This window comes from Zootermopsis nevadensis, unplaced genomic scaffold (assembly GCF_977971745.1).
Source record: "Zootermopsis nevadensis isolate Lab colony 2312 unplaced genomic scaffold, Znev_1.0 Znev_ptg000022l, whole genome shotgun sequence".
Lineage (NCBI taxonomy): Eukaryota > Metazoa > Arthropoda > Insecta > Blattodea > Termopsidae > Zootermopsis > Zootermopsis nevadensis.
The window spans coordinates 12,878,373-12,891,445 of record NW_028259154.1 but is presented as its reverse complement, the minus strand read 5'-3'; the positions used below and the strand labels follow the sequence as shown (position 1 = coordinate 12,891,445).

The 13,073-nt window shown below is 34.7% G+C and overlaps 1 long non-coding RNA gene across 2 annotated transcripts in view; it reads left to right on the top strand.

Annotated features, from left to right (window-relative positions):
• LOC110835910 (uncharacterized) overlaps positions 1-13,073 on the top strand; it is a 99,357-nt gene that overhangs the window by 71,846 nt on the left and 14,438 nt on the right. Inside the window, exon 3 of one of the 2 annotated variants that reach the window (XR_015536466.1) lies at positions 11,337-11,524. The exons of the other annotated variant lie outside the window; for it this stretch is intronic. This is a non-coding gene — a long non-coding RNA (uncharacterized LOC110835910). The remainder of the gene's footprint in view (positions 1-11,336; positions 11,525-13,073) is intronic. 2 annotated transcript variants of the gene reach the window in all.

Here is a 13,073-nt window from a genome sequence, read left to right as displayed (position 1 = left end):
TACGCAATTGTATAATACGAGTGTATGAATGAAACATTTACAGTTAAAACTTGTTATCTTTTTTATTCTATAAACGCCGCTTAGTTATTGCAAATAGCACAAGAAAGGAATTCTACAAGATTAGTTGGTATACCCCTGATTTTAATAATATGGAAATGTCTTTTTCCTCCAAAGGAAGGAGAAATACATTCCACTCCTTCTCCTCGCCTTTCCTTGCTTCCTTCAGCCCCTCTCACCGGTTTCATTCTTTTGCATTTTCTTTGTCCATCAAAGTATAATTAACGTAATTTGTGTAGCTGATTCACAATATGCATTCCATCTCACTTCTTGTTTGTGTATATTTTACTCTCGATTCGTCACTAGTTTTAAAGAGGATATTCTGTAGTAACATTTTCGGATTTTTTCTGATATGGTTATAAAGGTGGTAAAACACAATTATTAAAGTACTACTTATTAATAATTTAATCCTTAAAAGAAACTAACTCCATAAAACAGATTCCTTTTCAAAAGCTAACAGTCGCTCATCTGGTAAACAAATTACCCTCTTTTAATGAACCTGAAGGTTCATTATCGTCCTAAAGGGTTCTGACGACGATAGTTTACACTTAAAATTATTCATTATCAAGAATTTTTCCATCGTCTTTTCTTTAAATCCCACGACGTTTCGGAGGCTGGTTCTGTCTACTTCTATATCGGACACATTGTTTTATTATGCAATATTACTGTGTTAATTCCTTTATTCGGTATTTTCATCTCATACTTTTTATACTAAAGATATCGCATGGAGTTATAGAAATACTTACATGGAATTGCATATTCTTACGGCTGCAAGCATGAAAATTATTCTGTTCTAGGATTTTGCTCCGTGTAGTCTAGTACAACCAGCTACAAGACGCAACAACATTCCAAAAGACAGTCATCATCAGATTAATATATACAATCATTCACATATCTCTCAATGGGAAAATTAATTGATGTGATATCATATGTTTCATAGCTGACGTAATGAAATTCTGACACATAATTCTTCATACCCTCAACTTGCATTAAGAAGCCAAAGTATGCTACAAATTTCCTAGCACATAATATTTTCTGTAATTTTTCATCCTCTTCGTGAAGTCTTGGAACATTATATCCCCCCTTATGCATTTACCTCCATGAGTTTAAATTGTACAGCGCCAGTCAACTGTTAGAATACCTTCAGTTTAATTTATCACATAGAATTTATTTCTCTCGTCTCACCGTTCTCTTGCTTCTATTTTGAGCTGTAAATTCTCACTCGATGCAATTGGGTTCTAAGAGAGGGGGCAGAAGGGCAAGGAAGTGATGTGAGTGGTATGTAACTATAGCAAGCGTATATAAAGCTGGGACGGGTTTTGGGCGTGGGGTAAGGAGGTTTCGAAAATTAACGGAATGTTAAACTAAATTGTTGCAATGGATAGGGGACACAGACTGGGGAATAGAGGTTAGTGCGAAAGCATAAATGAGGAAGTCAATGAATTTTAAATGATGAAAAGTTAAAGAGAGTGTCTGTCAAAACGTAACTAACAAGGGCTCAACAACCCTCTCGGAAACAGTCTAGACTCTTGACTCTTGACTCTTGACTCTTGACTCTTGACTTCCTCTGAGGTGGCAGAGGTCTGTAGCACCCAAGAGGTTTTTACAGTGTAAGGTACAGGATGTTCAAACAGTTTCTGTTGAGACGGATAAAACTTCATTTTAAAGGCTTCTTGTTATATCATAGTGTCGAAGCAGTAACAAGATTTCAAAGGCGCATGCGATAGTTGTGGAAGGAAATGTAATAGGGCTGTTAAATGTGAAATAACTGTAATTTTTAAAAGTTATACCTTTAAAAACTAAAGGCTACGCATACATTTAAAATTCAACAATTAATTGTTAAGAAAAGTCAGTCACATCAACGAAATATACTTTAGTTTTAGGAGAACGAAAAAGCATTTTATTCTGATTAGAAAGAAAGTGAAGATGTTGGGGTAATCAGTGGTAAGATCTTGAGATAAAAGCAGCGGAATTTTTATTTTTGTATTAATGAATTGATAATGATGATTATTTGAAAGTTACGATCTTTAATGACCTCCAGTGTACAGGGGCAGTTTTAAAGAATTTTATACAGTCAATATGCAAAAATGAGTCATCAATGACATAATTAAATAAATATTGTTAATTTTACATACGAAATAAATAATTTCAGTTGTCTGGATGTTAAGTTCCATATCATTTTCACTACACCACTGGTGTACCGAATCAGTATCAGCCTGCAGAAATGAAGTCTCCGTCAGGAATTAAAATGTCATATAGACCTAACCCTTTGAATCCAAAGCTCGTCTAAATAGTATTTAATAATTTAAACGTACCGCAAAGAAAACACCACACATGACCAATACAGAGATCAGTTAATTAATGCTGTGTAAGAAAATAATCCTATTTGTAGTGACAATCGTGTAAAACCCATGAATACAAAATGAAGATTTATTGACCGTAAAAGCTAGGGGTGCTGATGATTACTTACGAGATTTAAAGGGTAAATACATCAATAGCAAAAAGCGGTATCCGAAATTGTTACAACAGAGATGCCGTTACACATTTGAAGTCTAATCTCGCCAAAATAATATTTAATAATTCAATCCCTGTTTACACTTACAATCACAGGGATCCCATAAACACAAAATACAGTCATACTGAGTTTGAAAACAAGTGTTACACTGAGTTTTAATTCGGTTTTAAAGGGTTAATAGACTGTTTAATAACAGAAGCCACAGTGAAGAGCCCTGTGGTACTCACGACAATGCACAAAATGGATAGGAATATTTCCTAAAATGGGAACGAAAGAAAGATTTAGGTAATACGTATCGTCCAAACCATTCAAAGACCTGGCCAAAATCAAAATGAACTATCTCTGTGAACACACAGATGGTAAAACATAATTTAAGTAAGTAACAACATTAGTTACCATAATTTTTTTTAACCAAATCGGGTGTAGCTTTGATTTATAAATTAAAGTAAAGGGATGGTCATGTGCAATATCTTAATAAACTTCCGACAAAAAATGTAAAAACAACCACAGCTATTGCCTTCTGTAAAAATAGGTACAAGATCCACCTGCTTTCATGAGGAGGGAAAATTTATAATTAATAAACAAAGATTTAAGATGTGATATTGAAGGAGTAAATTTATCAAATGTGCCGCTTGGTCACTTGGACCGTGGGTTCGAATCCCACTCAAGGTCTAGTCCTCGACTGTAATCTTGAGACTTGCAAGTCCGTAGCGTTAGACGCTATCTTACCTCTTTCCTTCTTCACTCCACTTCGTCATCTGGCAAGTCTCAAGATTACAGTCGTGGGCTCTATGGATGTCTGTCCGCGTTTTTCCTGTGTTGTGCTGTCCTGTGTACAGGTAGAGACCTTGAGACGGGCCGATCCCTCGTCCAAGGAGTCCCACCAAAATGTCTATAGATCAAGCCAACGAAAAAGTTGGGACCCGCAGTGCTCGGACACTTGAAGAACGGGTCGTCCAAGTATCAAAGTATCAAATTTATCAGAACAACGTTTTATAATAAAATTTGAAATTCAATTGTTTTCAAAGCAACTATGGGATATTGAAATATAAGTGATAATCAGAATTATTTGGACAATTAACAGAAGTGAAATAATTTAATATAAATGGAGGTGGTTGCGAAAGCTTCTACCATAAATTGCTTCTCCGGAACAATGATTTCTCTAACGTCAATGTTGTAACAGATTGACAATACCTTATAATATTAGAGATATGTTCTAAAAAGTGATTTTGATGGATCCTCAGATAATAATCAGTAGTTATTTAATATATTTAGCCCATCAGTTTTATGAAAGATATAATAGTTTTCAAAAAACAATAATTTAAAATTAATCATATGTAGAATTTCTTAAATTTATTGAAAACTGGTTTTATTTGCACAAGATATTTAGAAATTTTGTACGGAAGCAGAACTTTTATGTCTACCAGATGGAACGGCTTCGTCAGTAGCGCCCAGCAAAGTAGTAGCGAGATTATGAACTACAGATTCAATAGAATGTTTTTTAAGCACAAATAACCAATTGTTTGTTCTTCCCCACGCAAAACTATTAACTTTGATTAACATTTAGGTTAGACATGAGGTTGGGTTCTCAATTTCTACTGCCGTAGACGGGTAGGTTATTTATTAGACGACCAGATTTCTCCCTCGGGTCTTACACCTGACATTGTATTATTCTTCTCTTTACCTTTGTAAGCTTTACCTACTATATTCAAACCCAAGGGACTAAGATGCACTGATGTAAAGCCAATGTACGTTCCATTAACAAACCTGCAATAGGGTTTAAAATTCCCCCAACCATCACATTTGAGTGTAATATATCCCTTACATATACAAAATACGTCATTCCACTAGTATCTGAGAGATTAATTTTGATTTGCGGTGAAGATATCCTGCAGAGTCAACCAACCTAATTACCGGTATTATAATATAATGAGACATTGTCCTGATGATAAGGACAACAGGTAACTGTGAAACTTTGGTAAATATCCCAGAAGAATAATTTATATACTTGTCATAGGTGAGAACCTCAAATATCACCAAGCGAAAATGTTTTTTTTTTTTGCCAATTGATTTAGAAGTTTCATGAGTCTTTTGGTATAAATATAATGTGAAACAAGTACTTCGATTCAACATTTTTTATCGCAGTTCTTTATCAGTTTTTCCAGATTCTTTATTCGGTTATAAAGAAGGGTGGATCTGTTTCCTCATCATCTCCTCCTTCGTTCTTCATCATCATCATCATCTTCATCGTCCCTGGATTAGGACACAGTCCGTTCCGGCCTCTCGTTTATGTACTCTAAACTCTAATTTGGAGTAAACATGTTTATCAGATAAGTTCTTTCCTACGTTACACACATCACTGCGTTTTGTTTTAATTTCTTTCAAGTATATTATTACGAAGCTATTCGCTTTACGGATATCAAATTGCACACTCTTCTTCATTAAACATTCACAAAATCGAAAAATTCTTCAAGTAAATTTTATTATCTTAAACCAAGAGCTGTATTTTTTGTCATGTAGATATTTTGTCCCTGTTGAGATTTTTGTTGTTGAAAAAATTGATTTGTGCTACCTGTAAGCCTGTAATATATCGGTATATAAAAAAATATTTTCATCGACAAGTTTTATTGTAGACCACCGATACGACATTATATCGAAATCAATCAAATTATTTCACAGCTGAAACCTGTAGGCGGACGGACGGACGGTTTTTGATGTCTTGCACTCTGAGCAAAAAATCGCACAAGAACGTACTTGAGTAAGCTTTGAATTAAAAATGGAAATCATTAGATTTCTATAAAGAAACCAATTTAATTATTTTTATCGCTGAGAAAAAATCAGGCATTCGAAGATACAGTTCATGAACTTTGCAAATAGCAATGATATCTTGTTCATCCCTGATTTATCTCATCTGTCTGTACTGCTACTTATTTCTTATTTCGGTTTTTGATACTTTTGTACATAGAACTTACATATTACCATCTCTTCAGAATTTCCATTTTTAATCTTGATACATTTTCTTTGAATTACGTAATTTATTATATCTGCTTGTCCGTAAGGCGTTGCGTCTTGAAATTATAAACGAAGTGAAATAAACATTGTAAACATAAATCATGCAAATGAAAAGCATGTCGACATATGAAGGTAATATACATAAACACATTCAGGACATACACGCCGCACAAGTAGTTAGGAATCGTTTATTTCCGGGAGATTTGTGTTTGATTCTGAAGTAAATATCCGGTATCCTAGTTCACGTTTCTGTACGCTGCCGTGGGTTATAAATCTCTGTTTCAGTTTGATGTTACGTGGAAGTGTTTAAGTAACAACGATTTGAGCAATTACCTCTTATTAATTTACAGCGTGTCCTTTTGGGAGACATCCGCAGTTCGTAATAATTTTATTCACATATTTGTTACGACAAATCGCTATAATTATCCTGTGTTTCATAATGAGAGTTCAGGAAAGGTATTCATATTCCATGTCTGAAATTAAACTACACTCCCTCCAGAGGAAGTGCTGAGGTCAGTTCCAGATGTCGGGTCCGTTAAACCCTTGCAAGAGAGGAACAGAAGTAGAGCCAGCGAGAGAGACGGAGAGGAAGGGCGGTCGGTTAACTTAACGAGCTAAACTATCTCTATTTTTACACAAAAACTCGACGGCAATTTGTCTTCATGAGTGGGCTACTATGTAGCCATGTTAGTTCCAAATCCTCGTGGAATAGAGAATATAGCATACCCACACCTCACTGCCTTCCACCCCAAACATTTGCTGTCTCTTGTATCACGATTCAAGCGCAGGCATTGACCATACATCAATATCACCTCGTACTGTAACTGAGGATGGAGGGTTCCAGACCTTTAGGGGTGGGATGACGTCCTCAACAAGTACAAGTGCTGGTATATGCTAGTAGGTGTACAGCACTGTTTACAAGTAATGTACAATACCCTGCGAAACTTCGGTAGGGAAATCTTGTAGAAAGAGTCAAATTAGTCAATTACGAATGAGATTTTTTTATGAAAATAGTAGTAAACGAAATTATATTTATAATGAAATGAAGAAATATTATTCTTTCCATTCAGCTTAGAATTCATTTGTTTTCATGACACCTATTTAAAAACATAAGCAATTCTTAGGATAGCATTCCTTCGTGAAAAGCTAATAGTTGTTCAACTATTCAACACATTTCTCGCCATATATTGAAATTTAAGGTTTAATGTCGTGTTTACATTAGTGTCCTTGAATCTCATTCGATCCAGACTAATCTAGTCCACAAAACCTCATCCTGTTTATTTAATATTAATTTTAATAGTATCTTCCCATGTATGCAAAGGTCTCTCTAATTCAGCTTTCTCCTTCATTTTTCTAGCCAAAATTTCTTACGAATTATCTAAAACATACACAATTCTACATTTAAAACTACGTTTTTCTGTTTATTTTGCATGATACGAAACTTTAAACCCGGTCGTCGGAACAATGTGTTTAAGAAAACATTTTTAACAGACAGATAGGAAGACGTAAATAAACGATAAACGTTGACACGTGTCTTAGATATAGATGTTGTGTTGGAACAAACAGCTTCAGAATATTACCCAATGGCAAGATTTCTTGAACACAATTATACAGCTGAGATATGAGGTTATCACGGTAAAGAACGTGAACATCGCTGTCTTCTAGGATATTTCAGAGGTGCTTATTGCAATCATTATAAATACTCATGATCCTGATAATGAAATCATTTAGAACATCTGAAGCTTCTATCAGTATCTTACTAACTACACCGCGCAGCATCTCAGGAGACAAACATTTTCACTCGGCTTCGAGTTCCTGTAAAACAGAAGACAATCTTAACAAAGACAAATATAAACTTTTAAAGGAAGATTGTGTCACTGATTTTGTTATGCAAGGCGGTTCAATCTGTGCCAAGATGTTATTTGTTCTGCATATTTTATTGACGTATTTAAATTTTAACTTTAACCAAACTTCATCCCTTGAGAACAGATTTCTTACATTACTGTGGATATACAGATACTGAAAAAAGGAATGGCGTATAGCCGTTGTTTTTAAATACGCTTAAAACTGTTTACTATTCCAATCCCTGTTTACTGCTTTAATACCTCAGCAGCTTTGTATCCGTCTCCTTTCCTAGCCCCCTTCATTTCCATCTCAATCCCGTATTATGACTCAATAATGCCTCGTTGGTTGCTGAGGGAAGCATTCTACTTGGCCAATTAAAATTATTCATTTCGCTCTATAAGGAGTGCATAACAAAATTACTGTTTAAAAGCTTAAATACATTAAAAACTGAATAGATTGCTAAATACTTTGTTAATTAAAACAAAATTCTATTAACGTTACTTTTTTCGTATCAAAGCAGCAAGTTTGTGGGCGTTTTGATTTAGATTATAAAGTGATGACATTTTTGTATTTATGGTTTGGGAAAATTTTTTTCATTGCATATTTTATACGAAAACCTGCAAGTGCATCAGTGTTATTTTATAAGTGTAAAATCTGCCACGTACATACCGAAAGGAAAATGGGACATTATTAAAATTTGTCTCGTTTAAATAGCTGTACATCGGAGTGGCGTTTTAGCCTTCATTCAATAGTTAAATCTCATTCATTTATCCTTACCTGATGAAATGCATCCTGTTAATATACCTTAGATAAAGAACAACATTCGACCTATTGATCAATGACAGTGACCTGATTCAATCAACTGCAAATTTATTGAGAGGTCGGCAATGAAGAGCGCCGCATTATCTGAGGTGGTTGGTCTCGATTTATCGAAACTAGAGAATTAGACTTTTGTGTAGTATAACACCAATCTAGCTGTCGTGCGAAATCTTACTCAGCCTTTTGTTTGTTGGTGATACCGAATGGACCACTGCAACTACGCACACGAAATTTAGCGTGGATGTCGGTAATATACGTATCTGCATGATCTGTCTACAACGGAAAGTTACAAACAAGCGCGCCTTATATTTGTCATGTCTGTTTGTCCCTCGGTTCCCATGAAGCGTATCGAAAAGCAGAACAATCTCTTATGGAATGTTATAGTTGAGAGATTTGAATGAAATAGGTTGATAATTTACAATTTTAAGAAGAATCGGACAAAAATGACGGACACTTTATGTTATGATCTACTTGTTTTTCTGTGCTAGTCATGAGCGCAACTCGCAAAATATTTATCCAAGTGAAAAATGTTTCATAGGAATATGTTCAATATTACTTGGTTAGGAATTTTTATTTTTCTGATGATATTAAAGGTAATTATAACTCGAGAACCTTTGGATTCATTTTAATTATGTTTACTATATGGGAAAGCTGTACTCCGCGCCTATTCGACGCTATTTATGCGAGAACATCTAAAGTTAGAATTCGCAAACTGAAACTCTAAAGACAGAAACAGTGTGCAGGCGCCGATATAATTACGTTATGCATACATTTCTTCAATATTTTATGTTAACAAACATTAATATGATGATGGTATTAAACTTGCAGATTGTAAGTGGGAAATTTAATTAAACGGATATTGTGTTAGTGGAAATTGGACAGTAAATATAAATTGGTAATTAAATAAAATATTGAATAAATAATTATTTTTGTTACACCAGTTGAAGTAAAGATAGACATTGTAAGTTCTTGGCAAAACTGCATCTTAAATAAGGGAGTATTTTTTAAATATCAATGTAATGGACTTCGTGTGATAATTAAACTTTTACTTGAAATTTCAACAGAAAATTTGTGTTCATCCCTCTTTTTAGACAATCCCTAATTCGTAACATACTTTCTCCATCTGATTGACAGGCTTTTGATGCTTTTGACTCGATGTTCGAGTAGAGTGTAAAGTGCATTGAAACACAGAGATGACGTGGACCGACAGGCTGTTTCAGGGGAAGAATCGCAGAAAATTAATCATGACTTAAAAGTGTACTTTGGCGAAAAATATGCATATACCCAGAGTAAAAACAGTATTTTATAATATTGAAAAAACTGTTAAAATAGATCCAAATAGATGCAAAAAGAGCATATCGTTTAGAAAACTTTATCTTTATTGCTTATTAAGTTTTTATTTACTCAACTTAAGAATAAATTTTTGTTTTCGGATTTTAAAATTATTATTTGGGTTTTTAACAACGTAAACTTTTCTTTGTATACAGACACGCAAACAAAATATTTGTTTTAAGAACTTGTCACTAGGACTGTTACAACATTTTAAAATTACACTTAAAAACGTTTCCTGTACAAGATAAACACTTTCTTACTAATATATTGTTAAGTGTTTATACTGCTGCCAAATTTGGTACGATTCCGATTACTTTTTGTTTATTATTTGCTTAAGATTGGGACAAAACAAGGAAGCACACGTCACAGACTAAGTAGTGTTTTGTTGAAAGTCACATGATTGTGTGGAGAAACAAATTACGGAAATACAGAGATAGGTAAATAAATATAAGGGATGGGAAAATGAAAGATAAGGAGATATAAATGGAGGCATAAATAAATAATCAAATAAATAAATAATTGAAAAGAAGCAAATAATTAAACAAAGGGGAAGAGAACATCAGTAAGAGAGACGGGAAAATGTAGAAGAAAGGTAAATTAAAATCTATATGAATAAAGATAAATAAATTGATAAAGAGAAAGGAGGGCAACAATGAAGAATTAAAGAACAGAGGAAGAGTGAAGTAGGGGTGAATAAAGGATGGCATAAAACAGGGATGGAAGAAAACAAAGAGAAGTCGACAGAAAGAAAGAGGGAGGAGGAAGCAGAAGAAGAGAATACAAGGGAAAAAGAGAGACATATATAAACGGGAGAAAGGAAGAATGTTAGTTGGTGACAGATGTTCACTTCGGGCGCTATCCCAGCCTTACGATTTGCCTCACATCCCTATCTTGACCTGTGAAAAGTCAAATAATTATTTCCAAATTAGTGAAGATAGAAAATCGCTTTTCCTGTATGATGCAAAATAATGCAGTAATTTGTTTGGGTTACGAATGTCGGTGAAAAAGCTTTTCTGGCCATCTGTGAACAATTACGATATCAAATAATGTCAGAATTGTTTTACCATGTCAATATAACAGATTTATTTAACGTGGAAAAATATAATTTTCCCTAAATGAGCTGTCAGGTTTTAAATAAGCTGTTTGTTTCAGCGGTTATTCGTAGCTAATCATCGGTAATGGGGAGATTCGCAATTTACCAGAGTTCCAGAATAAAATCAAAAGTCGGATGATTTATGACGTTACAGATATTTTAGTTGAGGGCTCAGTTTCTGAAGCGGTTAGTCTGGAACGCAATACCATGGTTTAACGATGGAATATATGGGGGGGGATGTGTTGTGTCAGAGGCGGGCATGACCATTTTTGTTACCAGTGGTAAATAATCTCAGACAGGTTCTTTAGCAATAACGTCAGAGTGACTCTGGTAATAGAAGCAGAAAGTTAAACACCGCTAATAATAAAGCTCAAGGATAATGTTACATTGAATGGGTCTCCCAGCACGCTCTGGTACGTGAACAAACTATTTCCGAATATCCCAGAAAGATGTTTTAGAACTTTTTAAACTGTATTGTACAAAGTTTCTAATAATTACGTCGGATGCTACTAGTATGCATATTACCTTCGACGTTAGGAGCATAATCAATTAGTCGTAGATATAGTTATTCATTTTATCTCTTACTATCCTTTTAGATTTTTTAAATGAATATCAATTTTCACTGGTGCAAAATTGTAAGGTGTTTTCTTTATAAAATTAAAGGGAGACCACAATTTGCCCAGGGATGGCCAACGCCTTGAAACAGCTCTGACTGCAAAATGGATAATACAGCCGTATTGTGGTACCATATCCTGGCTCGGACCTTACGAACGGACTGTATTAAAACTTCGGGCAAGGAAGGAGAAGAAGAAAAGAATGTGAGAAAGAAATATTGAGCAAAAGAGTTACCTGTAAGTGTTATGTGTCTTTTCTTTTATTTTCTTATCTCATTTCTCTTTATCCTAATAGAACTACCGCCAACCTTCATTTCTTTCTGCTCTTACAAAACTCCCTCTTATTATATTCTCCACTCTTCTCTTTGCTGCTAACACAGAATCTTCAACTTCTTCAGTTAATGAACTCATCAAGGGAAGCCATTGCCTTATCAGTCAAGAACGCCGTGTCTTGAAATGCTGTCTGTTTTTCAATATGTTCTGTTCTTACAGTACCAACGTGTTACCGTAATCTACGTTTACTTCCAAGGTCTTTTCATATTACACTTAATGGTATACTGTAAATATGCTCCCTCAGTACACAACACTCCCACATTTATACAATGTCACAAGCAAATTAGATTTAGCTTTCTATTCAATAAATACCAGAAACTCTTTTTCTGGATTAAAGGCGATTTGAATGTGGGATCACTCACCATCTAATATTGAGTTAAAGAATTAGAGGTACTTTACTTAGGGTCCCCCATATATCTTCATTGCATTTTACTTGGGTACGAGAAAAGCCTGAACCTATTTATTTACGACGCTGGAATTAACTTGTGTGACGTATCTTCAAACAAGATTTGTTTTGCGTAATCTTATCAGGAAACATGAAGGCGCTCGGAAGGGTGAACCTACAGCTGAAAATCTGAACCACTTTATCGTACTGTCATAATTTATTTAAACGATTCTCAAATAAAGGAACTTAACGCACAAGGAGCAGCAGGCATTTTAACTAGTCTCAAACCCTTTACAGTCCTTACTAAAAGATGATAAGAATAAGGATTTGAGGTTTTCACTGCGGTGTTCGAAGATAGCTGCCTTCTGGGTTGATGTGCCTTGTAGTCTGTTAAAACTACACGGTGCATCAACCCAGAAGACAGCCATCTTATAATGAGGATTATTCATGGATACCCCTGATTTTGAATGTTCGAGACTACTTGAGAACTACTTTGCCTCATTCAAGAACTTGAGACGTCAAATTAAGTACAGTTCTAGATTCTAATGAGTCCGCAAGAGCAAGCTTCTTCTGACTGTGTCTGTAATTGGAAAACTTGGCGTCTTTTAAAGACACTGTTGTTACTTCTCTTTGGGTTTTAACTAGTGTCTGATTTCTTCTGTGGAAATCTTTCTCACCGCTTCACCAAATTAGATTTTAAGTGAGACTCGATTTTCATGTTGAATCGAGAGATAAGAATTATAAATGTTGGAAATGTATGATTAGGTTAAACAACAAACGGAATGATCACGTATTCACATTAAGTACTACTCCAGACAGACGATTTAGGTGGAAACTATCGGCTAAACAGGATATACTAAGAAATAAGATAGTTCTTTCATGAAAGATGGTAGGAAATCCACTAAAAGGAGATAAAATAAAGCGAAAATATTCCACAACAAACTGCTCATGAAATACTCAGACCCAAAAGAAGATGTAATTTATGCTTCTCACTAGATATGGCAAATATGTCAGTGAGGGTGAGATGGACAGGATATGTAGGAAGCACAGGGAAGATGAAAAACTTCA